This window comes from Mustela nivalis (assembly GCF_964662115.1).
Source record: "Mustela nivalis genome assembly, chromosome: 8".
NCBI lineage: Eukaryota > Metazoa > Chordata > Mammalia > Carnivora > Mustelidae > Mustela > Mustela nivalis.
This window is the reverse complement of record NC_139027.1, coordinates 43803445-43826421: the sequence shown is the minus strand read 5'-3', so window position 1 is coordinate 43826421 and position 22977 is coordinate 43803445. Positions and strand designations below refer to the sequence as shown.

Genomic DNA, 22977 nt, shown 5'->3' with positions numbered 1-22977 from the left:
ATCTCGGGTGACAGAATTAAATCAACTATAATCCTTCATTCACAAACCTCTCTCATAATGGTTACTTAGGTTTTTTTTAAATTTATTCAGTTAATTGGTTATTAGAAGTCACCATTTAAAACAAAAGCCTAGAACTTTGCAAAAATCTTTATTTAACCATATGATACTCCTTTAATAACCTACCCCACCATCTTCTCCCACTTATCCAAGCAAACAATCACTCCAAAACCCATGTTAATCTTTCCCTTACATTCCTATGTATAAGGTTTTTATTGTACATATATGATCCCTAAATTTATTTCTTACCTTTTTTTTAACCTTACAAAAAGGGTATGACAGTATATGCACTATTTTAAGATATATTTTTTATATATTGTTAATATTTATCCATACTGTCATGTGCATTGATAGCTTATTTGTTCTTAATGTTGTATAACATTCCATTGTGTGAATAATAAAGTTCATTTATCTCCTTTTCTGTTCACATTGTTTCTCTTTCTTTTTAAATATTTGCTCTTATGGGCAGTATTATTATGAACATTCTTGTACACGTCACCTATTATATCTGCTATTTATTTATTCATAGTATTCGTATATTGGGGGGGTCTGTCCTAAATTCCAGGCACCATAAAGATGCTGGTAGAGAAAATGGTGATTAAAAAAAAGGTTTTGGATCTGTTACAGAACCACATTGGAGAGAGGATTCTCTCTGATCACAAATGTTAAGTGAACAAATTAGTTTATTACCTTTAAAAGATTTAATTCATGTATTTCACCCTATCTTGCTTTAAAAACAAAGAATTGAGAGTGGCAATGTCTAACTTCAAGAATTGAAAATGAGGGGCACCTGGGTGGCTCAGTGGGTTAAAGCCTCTGCCTTTGGCTCAGGTCATGATCTCAGCGTCCTGGGATAGAGCCCCAGCATTGGGAATCTCTGCTCAGCAGGGAGCTTGCTTCCTGCCTGCCTCTCCACCTACTTGTGATCTCTCTCTCTCTCTGTCAAATAAATAAATAAAATATTTTTAAAATAAGAATTGAAAATGAATGAAATCTTGCCATTTGCAATGACATGGATGGAGCTAAAGTGTATTATGCTAAGTAAAGTCAGTCAGTCAGTGAAAGAAAATACCGTACGATTTCACTCATGTGGAATTTAAGAAACAAAACAAATAAGCAAAAGTGGAAAAAAGAGAGTGCAAGAGAGGGAAACCAAGGAACAGACTCTTAACCACAGAGAATATGTTAATGGTTACGGGGGGAAGGGGTGGGTTAAATAGGTGATGGAGATTAAGGAGTGTACTTGTGATGAGCACCGGAGGCTATATGAAAGTGTTAAACATAGTCATATTGTACACTAGAAACTAATATGACACTCAATGCTAACTGAAATCTGAATAAAAACTTTTTTTAATAAAAACTTTTAAAAAGGAAGAATTGAAAATGAATTGTCATTAGCAATTATTTCCTTTTTTAAAAATTTTAGTCATAAAGATTTTTGTGGGTGGCTTCTCCTTAATTAAGCTCACAACACAGTGCCTAAGCAGCCACACTATGACCTTGTAAAGCTTATTGGTGTCTAAAATTTATACTTCAAAAATGTATTCCCTTCAAGACTGAAAAAAGGTAATAAGGACACTTTTTTTTCCTTTCAAGTCATGTGGTAGGTTTAAAAATTTTTATTACAGGCTGTCAGCAAATCAATGGACAGTTAAGCACACTGATCAGCACTGATAAACTGGAAGAAATGTTGCTGTCCCTGTGGGATTTCTTTTAAGTAATAGGAATAACTTGCTGAGAACATGTACATCCTCAAGGACAGACTAGGTAGCTGATCTGGGACTTATGTTTTTTTTCCAACATATAAGAAGCATTTCCTTATAAACTTACCATTCCGAATATTGCTACGTGGAATCTTGACTAGGTTTTGTTCTTTCCTTTTCCTATCTGGAGAGAGAGTATGAGGGTATGTGGGGAAGTAACAGTCAGCCTTTTAAGGTCAATAGGTGACTCACAGCTCGTCCAAGGAATGACTATGACCCTTGGTGAACACTTGTCTAACTTCAACAGGCAGAGCCAAAGAGTTATGCTTTCCTGCTCCTATAGCATTTGTCACATTTCTCTTAACTGTATTACATCATATAGATCTATACCAATATTACAATAACCATTATATATCTTATATTTCCATGTGTTAGTTGCCCTGACTGTACTTAGAGCTTCCCAATGACAGAATCCATGACTTGATCATCTTTTTATTTAGCTTACTGCTTAGCCCTATTTAAATGTCTATTTTATATCTGACACTGGGCTAGATTTTGGGGTTGTTAAGCCTGTAGGCTGGACTTTGATGTTGACCATTTCTCATATTTTTATCACAGATACCTTGCCTTCCTCTTATAGATGGACTCTCATTGCCTATCTAAGAAGAACTTACTTGATGACACCCCTCCTAAAGCAAGGTTAAGGAAAAAACAATTCATTGGAGGCATGAATGCCTTCATTTTTCTTTATAAGATTAGTCAAGCCATAACAGAAATGGCCATTTTAAAGAATGAAAACAGCAAACCTCCAATGACTAAAACATGTTAAACTACTATTCCAAGGAATATGGTTGGTTGGAAAATTATCTTTAAAGGAAAAAAGAAAATCCATCTGTGTTTATAGAACACTTCCTTGCTTACAAAGCATTCATTGAGTTCCATACTATAAAGCTCTTTGAGATAAGAGCACAGGAACATTCCCATTCCACAGAAGAAAATTTGAGTTTCACAGTTGGCAAGAGGTCATCTCTTAGCTAGAAACAGGTCTTCTCACTTGAAATCCAAGAGAGTATTTAGGACAGAACTTTACCCTAGTGAATTATAGTTAATTCACTGCTTATTATTAGTAAATGATGTCAAACTATTCTCTTCCCTGAGAGAATGTGTCTCTTGCTCTTAAGCCTGAGTTCTGCATACTAGGATAAGCACAGAGCTAGGCAAACAGAGAGAGAATCATGTTGTGGTATGTGCAACATACTTGCTATTTATACAGAAGAGAGTTTGGATTTAAGAACTGATGTAAGAAAGAGAGTGTTCAAAGCCAATGGTCAAGAAAGAATTCTTGAGAAGTCTTTAGTGCAAAAAGATGATTTTACTAAATCATGGGGACAGGACGTGTGGGCAGAAAGAGCAGCACTGGGGTCATGTGGAGTGGCCCATTATATACTTTCAAGTTAGGAGGGGCTTAGGGATAGTATAATCCTCCCAGGTATTTTGGAAATAAGGTTTCCAGGATCCTGAGAGGGCTAGATAAAGTAGGGAAAAGTCATTTATTACCATCTAATAAAATCTTAGTCATAAGACCCTTCAGATATATAACGGTGGGTCATATGGTTTGGAGGATAATTGTCAATATGTATCTTGGGGGGTAGAGATAAAGGATATTGCCAAAGGAATTTTTATATGTTAAAGTAATCCAGTCAGTAAGTGGGAAGAAGACATAAACAGACTTTTCTCCAAAGAAGACATGGTTAACAGACACAAATGGCTAACAGACACAGATGACTAACAAACACATGAAAAAGTGTTCAACATCACTTGGCATCCGGGAAACACAAATCAAAACCACAGTGAGATATCACCTCATACGAGTCAGAATGCCTAAAATCAACAAGACAGGAAACAAGTGTTGGCAAGGATGTGCAGAAAGGGGAATCCTCTTACACTGTTGGTGGGGATGCAAACTGGTACAGATACTCTGGAAAACTGTATGGAGGTTCCTCAAAATGTTAAAAATAGAGTTACCCCTGGGACGCCTGGGTGGCTCAGTGAGTTAAGCCTCTGCCTTCAGCTCAGGTCATGATCTCAGGGTCCTGGGATCGAGTCCTGCATCGGGCTCTGCTGGGCAGGGAGCCTGCTTCCTCCTCTCTCTCTCTCTCTCTCTTTCTTTCTGTGCCTGCCTCTCTGCCTACTTGTGATCTCTCTCTGTCACATAAATAAAATCTTAAAAAAAAAAATAGAGCTACCCTATGACCCAGCAATTACACTACTAGGTATCTACCCCAAAGATACAGATGTAGTGAAACGAAGGGGCACATGCACCCCAATGTTCATAGCAGCAATGTCCACAATAGCCAAACTGTGGAAGGAGTTGAGATGCTTTCAACAGAACAATGGATAAAAAAGACGTTGTTTATATATGCAATGGAATATTACTCAGCCATCAGGAAAGATGAATACCCACCATTTGCCTTGACATGGATGGAACTGGAGGGGACTATGTTAAGTGAAATAAGCAGAGAAAGACAATTATGTATCGTACGGTTTCACTCATATGTGGAACATAAGGAATAGTGTAGAGAACCACAGGGGAAGGAGGGAAAACTGAATAGGAAGTCCTCAAAGAGGGAGACAAACCATGAAAGACTCTGGAATCTGGGAAATAAACCGAAGGTTACAGAAGGGAAGGGGAGTAGAAGGATGGGGTAACTCAGTGATGGGTATTAAGGAGGTCATGTGTTGTGATGAGCACTGGGTACTACATGCAACTAATGAATTGCTGAACACTACATCAAAAACTAATGATGTATTACATGTTGGCTAATTGAACCTAATAAAAAAAAATAAAGTAGACTTACAGGACACAGGGTTTGGGCTAAGATTGCCTTTTGCCCTCAGCAAAGTATTAACATGGAGACAGTTGTGTCCCTAGAGGAACGTCACTCTGCCTGTTTCAAGGACTTGTCGATTGGCAATAAGGAGTAGGAAATTTAATATTTTTTATGCTTTTGTTTCCCACATAAAGAATCACACTATACTGAGCAGATGAAACATGTTCTGAGATACAAGAACAGGCCAGGTAACTTCACATTGTTCTGTGGCTTTTAGTAACTTCTTATATACTGAAGTACTACCAAGATGGTATTTGATGGCAAAGCTATATTTTAAAACAACTGACGGGAAAATGATTTGGACAAAGTCAAGGCAGAGTTAGCCAAGGGAAGCTAAGAACTAGTTTTTTTGTTGTTTTCCATGGCAGATATTCTCGCAGCCCAATTCTGCCTGCATTTTTTTTTCAATATCACTGTCAGATACAACTAAAAGTAGTTGAGGAAACTTAAAAGATGAAATCCACAAATTCAAAAACTGTGATGGTATTCTCTCTCTTCAAGAGAGAATAGCTTTATGTCTAAGATCACTTAGTGTTGTTAACCAAAAGGCCTTCTGTGCATATTTATTTATTTATTTATTTGTGCATATTTAAATCTCTCTCTCTCTCTCTCTCTCTCTCTCTCTCACACACACACACACACAGAACACACCTCACATATGGTATCCAAGTGTGTCAAAATGCATTTAAGTGAGCTTCGAGGATAGACTCCCTTTCCTACTACACTGGGATGGCTGGTTCTAAATGTTCTACAGTTAGATCATTTCGATGCTTCCAGGTTCTGCTCATGTCTGACAAGACACTGTAGTGTTACCTGAGATTGGGAAAGTCTTCATCCAAATTAGGAAAAATGGTAAATGGAGACTTTATACAAAGTACCACAAAAACAAATAACCAAGCAACTATGAAATAATAAAGGTACTAAGACTCCCTAAAGTCTATGGGACAGCCCTGAGAAAAGCATAGGAATTTCTTTGGTATAGTCCTGTCCTTAACCATTAAGAGGAAGATAAAAGATTTTGTGTTATAATGAAGTTCTTTAACTTTTATTGTTATTGTTTATTACTAATGTATTAAATAGTACATATTTTAAAATGTGTAACAATGTTTTATCAACTAGCTATTATGGAAATCCCATGTGTACAACATGATCAAATGAAGCTCTTTTGATTGAAGCTGGGGGCAGGCAAAGACCAAACCCCACCCACACGGCCCTTATCCAATCATGATAGTGTTGCATAAACCTTTACAAATATGTTTTCAAGGACGTTATTTGCAGCCATGTTCATAACTAACAAAATTTTAGGGGGAAAAGCTCTTAGTTACTAAGTTGTTAGAGTATTATATAGCACATTATAGAATGCTATTGTCATCATCACAATAAGTTGACATAAATCTGACATAGAAAGATATTCATAATACATCATTAAACCACAAAACCCAAGCCAATCCCTAACCACTGACAAACGGTATGAATGTATTGATCACATTAAAAAAATTTTTCACACATACACATACATAAATTCACATATATTCAAAAAAAAGAAATGAAAATCATGATGTATGCAGGTTTGTTCTGGACAATGGGAGTAAAAATTTTAATATTGCCCATTCTTCTCTGAGAGAAAAGTAGAAGGAGGGATCCCTGCATAAAACTTTGATTATGTTATATTATAAAATATGTCATGTTAAATCAGCTGCAAATGATTAAAATTCCTTAGGCAGAGGTTTGATTTGGGCGGGGGGGGGGGGTGTGTGTCCCTGTTTGGTAAACCATTTAATGAATGATATCCTTTATTCTCTCACCAGGTGCAAGAGCAGCTCTGGGCAGAGCCAGTGATCATTTCCCGCAGGAGGAAATGGCAGATGGATTTTTTTAATAGTAATTATATTTATTAATCCATTCTAGGTGGTTTCTTCCACAGTAGTCCTCCTCGGTTAAGGTAAATCTTTGAAAGTCTTATTCGTGCAACTGATTTATGTCAGCAGCACTTAGATAGAATGAAGAAATCAGGATAAAGTCTATAAAAAACAAAGCACCCCAGAAAAAGAACAATAACCTTTAAGGATGTTACACCGCATAATTCCAAAGGTGCAATTTATTTGCAACCTGCCATTCGCAGGAGAAATAACTATAATTCTGAGATTGAAAATTCATTGGTAAGAAGGAAACTAGAACAAGAGAACTAAAAGAAATGTAGACTCATAATTCTCAGGTGTATTAGGGGCAATACTTATGTGGTTACAATATTGAGCATTTTTACCTTAATAATTAAATATAAGGAGAATTAAAACCTACTTTATAAATATAATCATAAAATTGTACTTAAAATTCCCTGTAATTTTGCACTCTTGTGTCCCAGCTGGTATGTCACTAATTAAGGTTCTCACATGAGGTAATCTAGTGAGTGCTGCTCTGTTCCTCAGAGAAGTGTATGACCTAGTTTCTTCCCTTCACTCCTCCATTTCAATACCTTCATTTATTGTGGAGCTCATCAGCAGAATTGCTATTCTACCCCAACACCTCAGCTACTTCTCTACTCCTTCATTAAAGCATCAACAAAGTTGGTCCATGTCCATACAAATTCATGTGACTTAACTTTGATGACTGCATTCAAAAGTCTCCTGTCTAGCTCTTTCATATCTTACTCTCAGAGGAGCATAATTCCTACTGGATGGGCAGAAGAAGAGGAGTTTGCTTATTTATTTATTCATTTATTTATTTTGATTTCAAGCTTTTATTTAAATTCTACTTGGTTCACATATATGGTAAAAATGGTTTCAGATATAGAATTCAGTGATTCAGCACTTACATGTAACAACCGGTGCTAATCACAACAAGGCCCTCCTTAAAACCCACCACCCATTTAGCCCATCCCCTGCACACCTCCATCCATCAACCCTCAGTTTGTTCTTCATAGTTAAGAGTCTCTTGTGATTTATTTCCCTCTCTCTTTTTCCCATTCCCTATATTTATCTGTTTTGTTTCTTAAATTACACATGTGAATGAAATAATATGGTATTTGTTCTTCTCAAACTTATTTCACTTAGCTTAATACACTCTAGCTCCATCCACATCATTGCAAATGGCAAGATTCCATTCTTTTTGATTGCTGAGTAATATTCCATTGTGTGCATATCACTTCTTTATCTATTCATCAGTTGGTGGATATTTGGGCTCTTTCCAAAGTTTGGCTAACTTTGGTAATGCAGCTATAAATACTGGGGGACACGTGCCCCTTCAAATTGGTATTTTTGTATCCTTCAGGTAAATACCTAGTAGTGCAATTGCTGGGTTATAGGGTAGTTCTATTTTTAACTTTTTGAGGGACCTCCATACTGTTTTCCAGAAGGACTGCATCTGTTTGCATTGCCTCCAACAGTGTAAGAGGGTTTCCCTTTCTCCACATCCTCACCAACATCTATTGTTTCCTCTGTTATTAATTTTAGCCAGTCTGGCAGGAGTAAGGTGGTATCTCAATGTGGTTTTGATTTGTATTTTCCTGATGATAAGTGATGGTGAACACATTTTTATGTGTCTGTTGGCCATCGGTGTATTAGAAATGATCTAAGCACTTTTTTGCACTTCCACCTGTTAATTATTTCTGTTTCTCTTTTCCTTTTGTCTTCAACTCAAGGAAAATACTTCCACGTGTGTGTTCATACCCCATTTTATCACTTCCAATTTTTTAAGACTAGCAAGTAAGTAGTTCAGATATTTGAACTCCCCTGTACGCTCCTCTCCAACCTTATTCCCACTTGCCTTTTCCTAAGTTAACAACTATTATATATTCAAATTTATAAAGTCCACATTAACTCCTGTTAGAATGAATGTCATCTTCTTGTGACTATACAAGACTTCACTGCTCTTTGTTCTTGTTTCTTTTATATTGCAAGTTACTCTGCCCCATCCCCAGGATTATTCCTATAGCAGACAACTCTTCATCATTTAAAAATACAAAACTCATATTCCCTCTCTATGCTTTCACAATTGATTTCTCTTTAACACAGCACTTCTTGAAAGATTTGAAAAAAACTCACTATATGCACTTGCCTTTCTTCCTACCATTCCACTTAAGTTAATCTTATCCAAGATACCAACCATGTGCACAATGCCAAATCAAACATTCATTGTTTATACTTCATTCACTTGACCTACCAGTATTAGATTCTGTTGATCATTCTCTTTTTGAAACACTTGGCTTGGATTTCAGAACACTGAAAATTCCTGGCTTGATGTAGATTCTGTTAGATTTTCTATGTAGATGATCATATTGCCTGAAAATATTAACAATTTTATTTTTCCCTCCTAAAGCTCATACCTTTTATTTCCCCTTGAATTATTAAAATATAAAGGAAATATGAACCATATGGTAATAAAAGAATAGCATTCCAAGTTTTCTTTCTGATATATGGCAAATGTATTATTTTTCATTGAATAGGTTTTGGGTTTTGTTATGCAGCATTTATCAAATTAAGGGATTTTTATTTAATTCATGGTTTTTGAGAGTTTGAAAATACAAAGAAATGCTGGACTTCAGACAACATATTTTCTGCATCTATCTTTTTTTTTTTTTTCTGAAACAACTTATATGAAATGGAAGTTATATGTATTGTTTGAGCATTTGCTAGAGCCTACGCATAAAATCACCTGGGCCTAGGGAAGGGTAGATAATGTATTACAGCATTATTTTCTTTACTGCTTATTGGTTTTGCTCAAGCCAAATCTCTGTCCTCTTTAGAGTAAAATTCTCTGATGTAATTGTCCCATCCTGACTCAAGGCAGAGACAAAGAAATATTTCAGAGTATTTTACTTTTGTTTTGTTATTGTTCCTTTCCCTCATTCAGACTTTCACTGAGATATGTAAGCTCTTGTTGTTGCTGTTGTTTTATTATTTTTATTAACACATAATGCATTATTTGCCCCAGGGATACAGGTCTATGAATCATCAGGCTTACACACCTCACAGCACTGACCATATCACATACTCTCCCTAATGTCCATAACCCAACTACCCTCTCTACACCCCTCCTCCGCCCAGCAACCCTCAGTTTATTTTGTGAGATTAAGAGTCTCTTATGGTATGTCTCCCTTCCAATCATTATTAATTTTATTTTATTTTTTAATTTTCAATTTTTCTTTTTTCAGAGAAGGAGTGCACAGATATGAATGGGGGGGGGCAGGAAGAAGCAGAGGAGGAGAGAGACAGAGAGAGAGAGATGGGGGGGATCTTAAGCAGGCTCCATATTCAGCATTGAGCCAAATACTGGGCTCAATCTCATGACCCTGAGATGACGACTGGAGTCAAAATCAAGAGTTAGATACTTAACTGTCTCAGCCACCTAGGTGCCCCGAGATAGGTAGCTTTTTGAGAGTTCAAACTTGATGCAAGGTTCTCATTTCACCCTTTCTTGTATTGGTTCATTGACTTGTCAACTTGTGCCAACTGTTCTAATCTACACTGCTGTTAGTAGTACAGTAGTTCTGGCTATATTGTGCTTATCACTCTAGATTTCAGTTGCAACTTTGTTTTAGGTCTCCATGAATTCTTCCTGACTTCTTTTGCAAGCTCAGCTGTACGTGTAAAATAATGTTGTTGTATTTGCATTTCCAACTGTTTTATAGCAGGAGCTATTTCATTCCAAAATATCTCATCTGTCTGATTGCAAAACATAGTAGCCTCATTTACTGTGACTTTTCTAAATATAATTTCTTTTAATAATTTCAAGATGTTGCAAAGCAATGACCTTGTAACATCCTATTTATTTTCATTCAGAATTTTTCTTTAAATTATGAGATATTCAAGTACATTTCGAAGAAAACTAAAGTGAACACCTATGCACCTAGTTCAATAAGCATACATCACTTGCACCCAAGAAGCACCTCTATGTCTCTCAACTATCATAACATCATCCAAACCCCTTCCTCCATCAGGTGCCCACTCTTCTCATAAGCGAATAATTCCCTGATATTCCTTTATAGTTGTACCACCTGGGTATGTATCCCTAACTAATGCAATGTTTAATTTTGCATACCTTTTATCTTAATGTGTTATATAACTGTGCTTGTTCTTGATTTTAACATTGTCAAGGTGTTTAATTTCATGTTGATATATGTAGCTATTTTTATGTGAGGTATCATATATAATTTTTAACAGTTCATTAAAAGAAATTATGATATACATTTTTCCATTACAATAAAATGCTGATATAATCTTTCTAAATATATCTTTTTGTACAAGATTTGCTCTAGATACTGAGACACATGTGAGTTGGAATGCTGGATCACAGGACCCGTGCATATTTAGCTTTGCTAGAAAGCCCAAAGTGCTTCCAAAAGGATTTTATCAGTCTACACTCCTATCATGAAGGAATGAGAGTTACTAATTTGCTAAGTATCCGAGTCAACATTTAATTTTATCAGTCATTTAATTATTTGTTTTTGTATATTAATTTGAGTTTAAGTTGCATTTTCCTCATTACTAGTGAGTTTCACCATCTTTTCATGTTTACCCACTATTCATATTTTCTCTTCTATAATTAAATGCTCACTTTTTTTCCATGAGTCATGTTTTTTTTTGTTGTTCATAATGATATAAATTCCATTTATATTGGATCCTAAGTCTTTATTAGCTACAGCTGTTGCAGGTATCTTTTGTCAGAGTGTGGACTATCTTCTCACTTTCTTTATGACATATTTTACTGAACAAAAGTTCTTTTTTTAAAAACTGAGGTGTCATTGACAAATAACATATTAGTTCCAGATATACAACAGAATGGTTCGATATTTGTATATACTGAGAAATGATCATTGCAATAAATTCAATTACCATCCATTACTCTACAGAGTTGGAAATTTTTTTCTTATGATTAAAACTTTTAAGATTTACTCTCTTGGCAACTTTCAAATATGCATGAGTATTATTAACCATAGCACCATGCTGTATGTTATATCCCCATGACATATTTTTTTATAACTGGAACTTGGTACTTCTTGACTCTTCACACATTTCGCCTACCCCACACCTCTCTCTCCTCTGGCAACCACCAATTTATTCTCTGTTATGCACGAGCTTGGCTTTTTTGTTTATTTTGTTTCATTTTATTTGTTTGAATGAATAAAAATAAAATAAAATAAAATAAATGTTCTTAATTTTAATATAATTGAATTGATTTTTCATTTTAGCTTGCATTCTTTTGGAGTCTGGTCATGTCTTCTTTAATCAAAAATTAAAACTACTCTAAAATACCACTAGTGAGGTACTAATTATTATATTCAATTAGTTTTTTAATACTTTTATTAATGAACATGACTTTTGTCAATATAAATTTTGATGTCTTGGTTATCCCTTTTTTCTTAAAACTATTGCTCCCTTTGTGTAGGTAACAATCTCTTGGTTTTCCCTCTTCTATATATCTTTGCAGCCTAGGTGAGATCATGTTTTGTCACACATCATATAAATGATGTTTTTATACATTGTTTGGATAAAATAATGAATAAGGATTCATTGTCCCTCTCATCCCCTATAGTATTTCTGAGTAACTTCACTCATACTTAGGATATCACTTACCACCTCCCAACCAAATCATCTCCTGTGGGCTCTTGGGCTCATGTGTTGGAACAAATTAGTTAGAGATCAAAATGTTAGCCTTATTATAGAACAGCTGACTATAGAATGTGACTTCATATCCAGAGTAAAAGGAAAGCCTAACACTCTCTAAATTAGACAGCTCTGCCCAGAGGCACAGAGGGGTGACTAGTTCTCCTCCAACGTGTCAAAGCTTCTTCCTCTAAGCTAAACCAGTCCCTAGAAGGGCAAATCAAAAAACAACTTCTTAGAAGGCAGGCATATCCAAAAGATAACCTCAGACTTAGATGTTTTCCCTCAGAACCATCCGTTATACAAACTCCCATTAACATTCAGTGGAAAGTAGTAAGGAACAAAGAAAGAAGTAAGGGGCATTTATTCAAATGAAGTCCTAGATCAAAGGAAATTATTTGTCTTCTAACAAAACCTCCCCAAATTCTCAATGGTTACTTATCACCTGCAAGATTTTATCTAATTTCCTCAACCTGGTATACAGACATCACCTTCTTCTTCTACCCACATCCTCTGACCTCCACCATCTCCAATATCAACTCTCATTATATATTCTTTTTCACTTCAGTCTAGCAGCATTTACCTGCCTATAATTTCTAACATTCATTGTGCTGAGTCCTGACTTTATTCTTCTGGGTATCCTAACTCTCCTTCCTGGAATGTCTTCAGATTTGTCACACAGGTATCTAACTCTTATATATATCTATTTAACTCTTATATATCTTATATATTTTAACTCTTCTATATCTTATATATATCTATATATATATTATATATATCTGTATATATCTATCTAACTTATATTTCTTAAGTCTCAGCTTGAACTTTTCTTTTTTCAGAAAGCTTTTGATTTCTTCCACTCCAGCTGCCTTAAATGACCCTTGTACAATACTATATTCCATTTTCTAAGATTAAATTCCCTTGGGTGTGTTATAATGACCTATTTATGCGTGTGTTTCCTCCACTAGGCTATAAACTCTTGAGAGTAGTTATCTTCAGACACCAAGAACACTGCAGACATTCAGGATGTTTGATAAACGAATCTTATTTTCCCTTAAACTTTTGACCTATCTGTCTAATAATCTCAGTTGTTTTCCCCTTGGATTTGGCAACAGGTTTGACTTCTCAGCTTTGATTTCTTTCTTTCTTTTTTTTTTTTTTAGATCTGAGTCTATCCTTAATCTTTCTTGGCCTCAGTCAAATCCCACCTGATCTGCTATGGCTTTCAGGGCCCCATCTCAAATATACCTGTACCTGGCCTAGAGTGGACCAATGAGATATGAAATCTCCCTTATGTCTTCTTCCTTCTCATCTCCTCCAGAGCCTTCAGCTTAGAACTTTACTTAGCATTTAAAAAATGAAAATTGCCTCTGATGCCTATGCTAAGGGGGGAGAGAAAGGCATATTTCTTTCAGCAAATGTTTATAAAATGTTACATTCAATGTTCTTTACAGTGTGATCAGGTGATCATGCCAGCCTAGCAACAGAAAACTGAACACAAGGAGCAATGTTTAGAATTATAATCAAATAAAAATTTTCAAAATTAATCTGGCACATACTCATATTACACATAACAGTTATAGTGCATGTGGTAATATGCTACTAATAGTAAATAGTCCTCACAAGTAACTGTCAGCAAATATTACTTCCTCATAGTGAAACTAAGTATTAGTATTTTTTTTGTTCATTCCCCAGTACCTAGAAGAGCAGCAATAAATGTTGACAGTTTCTCCTGATTGTATGTGCAGTTTAATCTTCATCTTTTGCATATAACTATACTGATTTTTACTGAAATCTAGGATCTAAGTCTTTTCCTCTATATGTTAGGATTCTATGACTTCTAAGGCTAATGATGTTCTTCTTACCTGATAATTCTGTAGTGGAATAGACCGCTCCTCACTTCCTATTCAGACCCTTTGGAAGGAGACCCTATAAATAGCTAATTCATCAAATGACCAACTGGAAATCATCAGATGAAAGTGAGAAAGTACCTTTTCAACCAAAAATGGGGTATAGTGTGATTATGGTCAAATAAGGTTCATTGACTATAAGTAACAAACACTAACTTCATTTAAGGCTTAGTATCTGTTAACATATTCAGGTCTTGGAATTATGTGAATATTGTAGCCAAAGTAGTTTTAGATGAGTAACAAGTAAAACCTTTATGGGCTGTCTGTTGGTATTCTTCCTCAGTCATTTATGATATGACAACTTTAGTTAGAGATCTCTATAGATCAACCTGTTTCCAAAAATATGTTATGTAATCATATCTGTCCTTGAACACCATGGTTACATTCCATCATCAGCTAGGCCTATAATGCTGATAAGGTCCATTTTGCTTCTAGGGGTTAATCGCTTTCACTTTCATTCCATAGTCTTAAACTCCCTTCAGTTCTACTGAGAAGAGGTATCCAATTTTAACAGTAAACCTTCCCACCAATATTTCTGGTCAATAGAAAATAGCTATAAGTTATTTTCTAAACATTTTCATGTTTATCATATCAATTTATTCCTGATGATAACGAAAATAAAGGTCTTGTGAATTGCTGCCAGATAACTCAGTGAAGAGAAATATAGGAAAACAGGAAGCACAATATTTCTATTTTCACAAACATTTAAATATCTTTGCTTACATTATGCCAAATTTTCTCTGACCTTATAAACCACTTAAATAGGTTAGCTATGAATTGAAGTTTCATTGGCCAATCTAACAAACTGTTAAATAAATTAAAAAAAAAAAAAAAGCAGCCAAATGCAACACCCTATTTAATACAGAATGTCTTAGGAGTGCAGATATCTCAATAAATTTAGCCTGATTAAAAATAATGCCCTTAATTCTTTAATTTCTTGATTAAGTATCCACTAAATCAATCCTCCATTATATTTAATAATACAAATTAGTAAATTACTGTATTTCTTCTTGGATATAACTTTGATTCTCCTTTCACTCTGAGTACAGTTTTGAATGCAAATTTTTGTTTCCAAGTGAAGAGTAATGAAAAGAGGGTCATGACTTCCTCAGGCAAGGCAGCTCTTTTGGACAGCATTTCAGAAATCCTCTGGGTCCTTCAAGAAATTCTGATTACAATTATTAGGTTATAATTTTTTTAAAAAATCAGGATCTAAACTGCCATGTAAGAGATTTGACAATGTTGTGCATTCAACTGGAGTTGTAACTCATTAACCCACAGAACGACTCTGTGACCTTGGTTTTTGGGAGTGCCAGCCTGTAGTTATAAGGAATAAAATTATTTCAGTAATGTCGCATACTTTCCCAGTCTCAGTTCCTGACCTGAGGCAAGGAAGTTAAAGTTTGTTTTTACTTGCCCAGTTATTCAATGCCATTTAGAAAACCATTCTATTTTGTTTTGTTTTGCTTTGTTTTTAACTCATTCCCTTTAAATTGGTGGAATGGGAGCACCTACCTCAGTTTTAACCTTCAATGGTGAACTTATCTTAGGTTCATACAAGTAAGAGTCATTTATCATGGACTGTTACTTTCCTAGCCTCACTATATAAATAAGATATTCATTGCATTTCACCTATTTCTAGAAAATATCTCATAATTGTCTTTGAGGATCTATTGACTTTACCACTTGTTTAGTACCAGTCGTTAAGTCAGCCTGAATTCTTAGGTTAAAAGTAATAGAAATGAGGGGCACCTGGGTGGCTCAGTGGGTTAAAGCCTCTGCCTTCAGCTCAGGTCATGATCCCAGGGTCCAGGGATCGAGTCCCATATTGGGCTCTCTGCTTGTCAGAGAGCCTACTTCCTCCTCTCTCTCTCTCTGCCTGCCTCTCTGCCTACTTGTGATCTCTGTCAAATAAATAAATAAAAAATCTTTAAAAAAAAAAAGGAATAGAAATGAGCTCTTACTAATTTAGAGGGAAAAAGTGGGGACAGCTATTATTTGAAAGACATTACATTATTAACAAATGAAAGGAAAGCTGACTATGAAAACGTTGGTGAGGAATTGGAACAGGGCATTTCTGGGTTCAATTTCAGGAGCTCATACATTGTTCTAAAGTAAGTCAGCTCCATTGACTATCTATTCCAACAATGCCCAAAGTAGATCCTTTGATCATTTCTTAATAGGTAAAATTGTACATGAAAGAAGGACAGATAAAATAGCCTCTACAGTAAAAGAGAAAATAATACGAATAAGGTTAAATATCAGCATCTGGAAATAATGACCCAAAACAAAGTGGATAAAGTAAATGAACATATGTTTTTGGATTTGTTCAATTTTAATTAATAGAATATTATAAAAGCAGAAATGTCTATCAAGTAGTTTAGAAAACTGGATGTTAGAGTATATTGAGAATAGGATGAATATTTGGCAATTAATTTATAAATAAGGTATTTGAAGCTTTACAGTAAGTGAGGGATCTTTAAGAAAACCTATGTAGGCTAATCTATGCCCTCAACGTGGGAGCAGCCAACTATATAAACCAATTAATAACAAAATCAAAGAAACACATCAACAATAATGCAATAATAGTAGGGGACTTTAACACTCCCCTCACTGAAATGGACAGGTCATCCAAGCAAAAGGTCAGCAAGGAAATAAAGGCCTTAAACGACACACTGGACCAGATGGACATCACAGATATATTCAGAATATTTCATCCCAAAGCAACAGAATACACATTCTTCTCTAGTGCACATGGAACATTCTCCAGAATAGATCACATCCTCGGTCCTAAATCAGGACTCAAAAGATTGGGATCATTCCCTGCATATTTTCACACCACAATGCTCTAAAGCTAGAACTCAACCACAAAAGGAAGTTTGGAAAGAACCCAAATAAATGGAGACTAAATAGTATCCTTCTAAAGAATGAATGGGTCAACCGGGAAATTAAAGAAGAATTGAAAAAAATCATGGAAACAAATGATAATGAAAATACAACGGTTCAAAATCTGTGGGACACAACAAAGGCAGTCCTGAGAGGAAAATATATAGTGGTACAAGCCTTTCTCAAGAAACAAGAAAGGTCTCAGGTACACAACCTAACCCTACACCTAAAGGAGCTGGAGAAAAAACAAGAAAGAAACCCTAAGCCCAGCAGGAGAAGAGAAATCATAAAGATCAGAGCAGAAATCAATGAAATAGAAACCAAAAAGACAATAGAACAAATCAACGAAACTAGGAGCTGGTTCTTTGAAAGAATTAATAAAATTGATAAACCCCTGGCCCGACTTATCAAAAAGAAAAGAGAAAGGACCCAAATAAAATCATGAATGAAAGAGGAGAGATCACAACTAACACCAAAGAAATACAAACTATTATAAGAACATACTATGAGCAACTCTACGGCAATAAATTTGACAATCTGGAAGAAATGGATGCATTCCTAGAAACATATAAACTACCACAACTGAACCAGGAAGAAATAGAAAGCCTGAACAGACCCATAACCAGTAAGGAGATTGAAACAGTCATTAAAAATCTCCAAACAAACAAAAGCCCAGGGCCAGACGGCTTCCCAGGGGAATTCTACCAAACATTTAAAGAAGAACTAATTCCTATTCTCCTGAAACTGTTCCAAAAAATAGAAATGGAAGGAAAACTTCCAAACTCATTTTATGAGGCCAGCATCACCTTGATCCCAAAACCAGACAAGGATCCCACCAAAAAAGAGAGCTATAGACCGATATCCTTGATGAACACAGATGCGAAAATACTCAACAAAATACTAGCCCATAGGATTCAACAGTACATTAAAAAGATTATTCACCATGACCAAGTGGGATTTATTCCAGGGCTGCAAAGTTGGTTCAACATCCGCAAATCAGTCAATGTGATACAACACATCAATAAAAGAAAGAACAAGAACCATATGATACTCTCAATAGATGCTGAAAAAGCATTTGACAAAGTACAGCATCCCTTCCTGATCAAAACTCTTCAAAGTGTAGGGATAGAGGGCACATACCTCAATATCATCAAAGCCATCTATGAAAAACCCACTGCAAATATCATTCTCAATGGAGAAAAACTGAAAGCTTTTCCGCTAAGGTCGGGAACACGGCAGGGATGTCCATTATCACCACTGCTATTCAACATAGTACTAGAGGTCCTAGCCTCAGCAATCAGACAACAAAAGGAAATTAAAGGCATCCAAATCGGCAAAGAAGAAGTCAAATTATCACTCTTCGCAGATGATATAATACTATACGTGGAAAACCCAAAAGACTCCACTCCAGAACTGCTAGAATTTGTACAGGAATTCAGTAAAGTGTCAGGATATAAAATCAATGCACAGAAATCAGTTGCATTTCTCTACACCAACAGCAAGACAGAAGAAAGAGAGATTAAGGAGTCAATCCCATTTACAATTGCATCCAAAACCATAAGATACCTAGGAATAAACCTAACCAAAGAGACACAGAATCTATACTCAGAAAACTATAAAGTACTCATGAAAGAATTTGAGGAAGACACAAAGAAATGGAAAAATGTTCCATGCTCCTGGATTGGAAGAATAAGTATTGTGAAAATGTCTATGCTACCTAAAGCAATCTACACATTTAATGCAATTCCTATCAAAGTACCATCCATCTTTTTCAAAGAAATGGAACAAATAATGCTAAAATTTATATGGAACCAGAAAAGACCTCGAATAGCCAAAGGGATATTGAAAAAGAAAGCCAACGTTGGTGGCATCACAATTCCGGACTTCAAGCTCTATTACAAAGCTGTCATCATCAAGACAGCATGGTACTGGCACAAAAACAGACACATGGATCAATGGAACAGAATAGAGAGCCCAGAAATAGACCCTCAAATCTATGGTCAACTAATCTTCGACAAAGCAGGAAAGAATTTCCAATGGAAAAAAGACAGCCTCTTCAATAAATGGTGCTGGGAAAATTGGACAGCCACATGCAGAAAAATGAAATTGGACCATTTCCTTACACCACACACAAAAATAGACTCAAAATGGATGAAGGACCTCAATGTGCGAAAGGAATCCATCAAAATCCTTGAGGAGAACACGGGCAGCAACCTCTTTGACCTCTGCCGCAGCAACATCTTCCTAGGAACAATGCAAAAGGCAAGGGAAGCAAGGGCAAAAATAAACTATTGGGATTTCATCAAGATCAAAAGCTTTTGCACAGCAAAGGAAACAGTTAACAAAATCAAAAGACAACTGACAGAATGGGAGAAGATATTTGCAAACAACATATCAGATAAAGGACTAGTGTCCAGAATCTATAAAGAACTTAGCAAACTCAACACCCAAAGAACAAATAATCCAATCAAGAAATGGGCAGAGGACATGAACAGACATTTCTGCAAAGAAGACATCCACATGGCCAACAGACACATGAAAAAGTGCTCCATATCACTTGACATCAGGGAAATACAAATCAAAACCACAATGAGATATCACCTCACACCAGTCAGAATGGCTAAAATCAACAAGTCAGGAAATGACAGATGCTGGCGAGGATGCGGAGAAAGGGGAACCCTCCTACACTGTTGGTGGGAATGCAAGCTGGTGCAGCCACTCTGGAAAACAGCATGGAGGTTCCTCAAAATGTTGAAAATAGAACTGCCCTATGACCCAGCAATTGCACTATTGGGTATTTACCCTAAAGATACAAACGTAGTGATCCAAAGGGGCACGTGCACCCGAATGTTTATAGCAGCAATGTCCACAATAGCCAAACTATGGAAAGAAACTAGATGTCCATCAACAGATGAATGGATCAAGAAGATGTGGTATATATACACAATGGAATACTATGCAGCCATCAAAAGAAATGAAATCTTGCCATTTGCGACAACATGGATGGAACTAGAGAGTATCATGCTTAGCGAAATAAGTCAAGCAGAGAAAGACAACTATCATATGATCTCCCTGATATGAGGAAGTGGTGATGCAACATGGAGTCTTAAGTGGGTAGGAGAAGAATAAATGAAACAAGATGGGATTGGGAGGGAGACAAACCATAAGTGACTCTTAATCTCACAAAACAAACTGAGGGTTGCTGGGGGGAGGGGGTTTGGGAGAAGGGGGTGGGATTATGGACATTGGGGAGGGTATGTGCTTTGGTGAGTGCTGTGAAGTGTGTAAACCTGGTGATTCACAGACCTGTACCCCTGGGGATAAAAATATATGTTTATAAAAAATAAAAAGTTAAAAAAGAGTATCTGATAAACATTAAGTAATCAGTTTGGTTTTCTCCACTTTTGTAGTTTCTTAACCATTATGAAAAGATAGGATTTGTATCTTCCTTTTATATACATGAAGATATTCACCCAGTAGGATATTACTAATGGTGACTATAATATAAACAGTGAGAAGTAAAGAGTGACATGTACTCAGTAGAATGTGTCAAAGAACAGGCCATTTAGTGCCACTATATTTATTACTCTGTGCTCCTAGGGGCCTGAAATAGTATAGAGAGGATCAAGAAAGGTCTGCCTCAAAAGATTATACATAATTTATTGACCATATGATGATGACTAACATCATGGGAACAGACCAGTGGCTCAAACCTAGTTCAATGGAATGTCTTTTGACTGAAGTGAGTGAAACTTTTCACCTTGAATAACATTGATAATAACTTCCCAGTTCAGTCTTTAATCTTTCCCTAGCAATACATATTCATGATAAAATGGCAACAAAGAGTGGAGATATTAATCTTTTAATTTGCTCTTTAGCACCACTTCAGGGAAAAACTGTTTTCAGAGGTATCATCAAAAATTTTTAATTTTGGCATATTGTGCTCTGTGGTATCAGCCAATGAATATAAATACTTTTCAGATGGATTAAATTTCTGTCATCACAGTGATACCAAAACTTCACTTGGATTAGATCCCATGTTCAGAAAAAATAGGTCATACAAACCTGAAAAGACAGAAAGCTTGCATATCAATCATGAGGAATATGGCCTAAAAATGTTGTAAGGCAAGAGACCATGGAGGTTTTTACCAGACTGTTGCAGTTGGAGCTGACAATATTATGAAACTGTACTCATAATGGCTAATATTCACCCACCTTACTGTGGTCCTTTAAGTGCTGATCCAGCTATCCCGCTGACCTTCTATCACACCATGTCCCTTTCACCACCACTCATTATACTCCAGTTGAACTGGACATTTAAGAGATGCTCAACTTCACTCGTGATCAGGGAGCTACAAATCAAATCACAATGAGATATCACCTTACAGTTGTCAGAATGGCTAGAATCAAGAAGACAATAAATAGTTGTGTTGGTGGGTGAGAATGTGGTTAAAAGTAATTTTAAAAATATATACTAATCTCATTTCCAACTTAGATGTGTTTTATTTGCCTGGTATTCATTTTTCCATCATGCTGGTGTCAGCGCAAATGATGCCTTCTCGTACCACTCTAACGTGGTTGTCTACACAGACTGGACCAAAGTATTATATTATCCTATTTTATTTTCATGTTCTTTTAACTATGCAAAACTGCATTAATTACTCATTGGTGTTATGTCCTTACTCCTCTAGTACAAATTTCACATGACGTAAAACTTGTCTGTCTCATTCAGTATCCCCAGTGCTCAAAATTTGGTCTGACTCTAGATGAAGTAACTTCCTAACATCCTTGATATAATAAGGATATAGCAGGACTTTAGGGCACCTGTGTGGTTCAGTCAGCTAAACAATTGCTTTCAGCTCAGATCATGATCCCAGTGGGGTCCTGGGATTGAGTCTAGCATTGGGCTCCCCATTCAGTCAGGAATCTGTTTCTCCCTCTCCCTCTACCCCTCCCTCCTGTTCGTAATCTCTTTCTCTCTCTCTCAAATAAACAAATAAAATCTTAAAAAAAAAAAAAAAAAAGAAGGAGAAGAAGAAGAAGAAGATGTAGCAGGACCTCAGTCATTAACCATCAGGCTCCTGGGTTCTGGTGGAGCATTGTTGTAAGTTCAATTGGGCCATACTGATGCCAAATACTTCAAGTCAAAGACAGAAGGCAAAGCAGTCTTCATGGCAGATTCACCTTTAAGATCTTAAACAGCAAGCCCAGCAGTGTTTTCCCAAAGCTCTTTTATATGCTCTTCTACACATAGGATAGCTCTTCTTTTGATTACCATCAAGTGAAAAGGGGCGATTCCAGGTGGAAAAGAAAGTATGTGACATGAACAATAATCATGCCCAAAGCAGTTAAATATGGATGAATTTTTATACAAGAGAGGTCATCTTGGCTAAATTTGATCTTAAAGAATAAAAGTTTTGTTTGTGCAAGTATTCTGAAACTGTCCTCTTCCCCTGCTAATTAAGCCTCTGGAAAGATATTACCTCTCTTTTAATAAATGTTTCTTTCTTAGTGATGTCATTATCTCATGCCTCTGTGATAAGTAAATGAACTGGCAGGATTAACTTGAGATACCACAGATGAGAAGGTGTGAGCAGCATCTGTGCGTGGATGTGTTAAGGGGGAGTGGGGAAGAATGGGGTGCAGTGCAAGTAGCACTGGGCTAGCACCTTAGACTGTTTTGAGGTGATTTTCTCAAATAGAGGTATGAATCAGCAGGTATACCATACACCTCCTTGACATTTGTGCCTGCAAAATGGTGAGTATAAAGTGCTCAAAAAAAAAAAAAAAAAAAAAACCCAGAAGCTGCTTTTATAAGAAAAATATATGGGGCTAAGTTTGTCCCTCAGAGATAAAGACCAAAGGAGAATATGTCCACTTAAGGGGTGGAGGAGTGGGAGGGAGTGGGAGTGTAGGCATTTTGGGATGG

At 36.1% G+C, this 22977-nt stretch overlaps 1 long non-coding RNA gene across 1 annotated transcript in view; it reads right to left on the bottom strand.

Annotated features, from left to right (window-relative positions):
* The window catches only part of LOC309870679, an 82462-nt gene extending 61061 nt beyond the window's left edge, over positions 1–21401 (bottom strand). The window contains exon 1 of the long non-coding RNA XR_014314737.1: positions 21264–21401. This is a non-coding gene — a long non-coding RNA (uncharacterized lncRNA). The remainder of the gene's footprint in view (positions 1–21263) is intronic.
* Between the last annotated feature and the right edge of the window lie 1576 nt (positions 21402–22977).